The sequence below is a fragment of the Fopius arisanus genome, unplaced genomic scaffold, assembly GCF_000806365.1.
Source record: "Fopius arisanus strain USDA-PBARC FA_bdor unplaced genomic scaffold, ASM80636v1 scaffold00142, whole genome shotgun sequence".
NCBI lineage: Eukaryota > Metazoa > Arthropoda > Insecta > Hymenoptera > Braconidae > Fopius > Fopius arisanus.
In genome coordinates, this window is record NW_011887881.1 from 91,616 (window position 1) to 93,253 (window position 1,638).

The following is a 1,638-nucleotide window of genomic DNA, read 5'->3' on the forward strand; positions in this document are numbered from 1 at the left end:
ATTCTTTCCATTTGTTCATTTATTCGTGCCTTCGCCGGGAATTATTATATTTTAATTTCCCGGCCAAGGTCACAAAATATATTATGTACGTGTTGCATAATATACTAATATTTATTGCGCATAAATACATATATAGAACTACAGATCACCATGTATGATAAAAATAAAATGATATCTAATAAAAAAACTTTGCGTTAAAAAATCAGTTAAAAAAATATGTTGAAGTTCTATTGAATTTAATTTTTTTACAACAATCTTATTTCAAAAATACGCGGCTTCACTTCGCCTGTTTGGAAAGATCTTTATTTACAAAAAAAAATGCCTAATGCTCTGCTAAATTCTTAGGTACAATTCTGCGAATTATTTTCCCTTCGATTTTATTGTGATAATTTAAGAAAACAGCAGGAAAAACCAGGAATATTTACCTTCAAGAATTTCTGCAGATAAAAATGAAAATTCAGTTACCTCGGGATGAAATCTCGTGCCAAAATGACCCAATAAAATTGAATAATTCTTTCTAAAACCAAAATTCAAAATTTTTCAATAGAATGCCGATAAAAGTCCACCAGAATTTCCATGCCGTTTGGATGATCTTTCAATGATTTAAATGAATCTCCATTGGATTATCAGTGACGTAGAACCCAGGCACTCCGGCTTTTTCCAGGATGCTCTGTTGATCTGCCAATCTCTGATTCAATGGCATCACCATCTTCATTCTGGCTCAACTCAGCCTTCTGCTTCACCTATAGGGCAATTTGAGCTGTGAGTTTGTCGTCCTCAGTGATGAAATTAGCGATTTTCTTCTGCATCTCATTTTCTTTTATTGATAAGCTGCAGTAGCTGCTCAAAAAATGTTTCTCGGTGACGTGTTGGATCTCCATGAGACCCAAAACAATCTCGAAAATTGTATCATTCAAAAGGTAATTTAAGGCAGAAAGAAGTTCGTAGGACAGTCTCATCTGATATTTGGGTGGAAGAGAACTCTTCATATTTTGCAGCTGCGCCACCAAGAAATACAATTTTCGTTGAAGGTCCTGGGACGTTGGACTATTCTCTTTCATCATTATTCTGATTATCAAAAAATACACCAAATCCTGGCTCTTCCCTTAACAGCACTGCATCGTTTATTATCAAGTAATTTCAGGAGATCAGAATGCCATAGCCCTTGGAGTTTTTCATCATCAACTGAGTCGTTCTGACCTCAGCAGCATCAGCAAGATCCTTTAGGATTTTTTTTTTACTTTTTCTTACTTTTGAAAATCAGAAGATAAACTTTAAATTTTATTGTAGAATAAAACCCCTCCTACTCCATTTCGTGATGTTTCCCTAAAATTTTCCTCGGTATTAACTGGAAGTGATTGTGATAATGAAAATTCAAATTAACCACAACTAACGAGTGAAAATATGATATGGGTCATGGACTATCTTTTCGATAATTGTGTACAATAATAGACAACTGATAGGACAACCACTTAACTGATCATTAGTCGCTCACATTGACGAAGATAAAGATTTTAATTGCCTGGGGAGAGGAAGTTAAGAGGACGAGGGACAGGCAATTACGAGAATTAAGAATAATTGAAAGGTGTAGCTGATCCGTATGAAATAGATTTCAATAGCTCCTGAATGAGGTACATA

The 1,638-nt window shown here is 34.6% G+C and overlaps 1 pseudogene; it reads right to left on the reverse strand.

Annotated features, from left to right (window-relative positions):
• Positions 1-595: 595 nt before the first annotated feature.
• On the reverse strand, positions 596-1,061 carry LOC105272120 (gonadal protein gdl-like; annotated as a pseudogene).
• Positions 1,062-1,638: the final 577 nt, after the last annotated feature.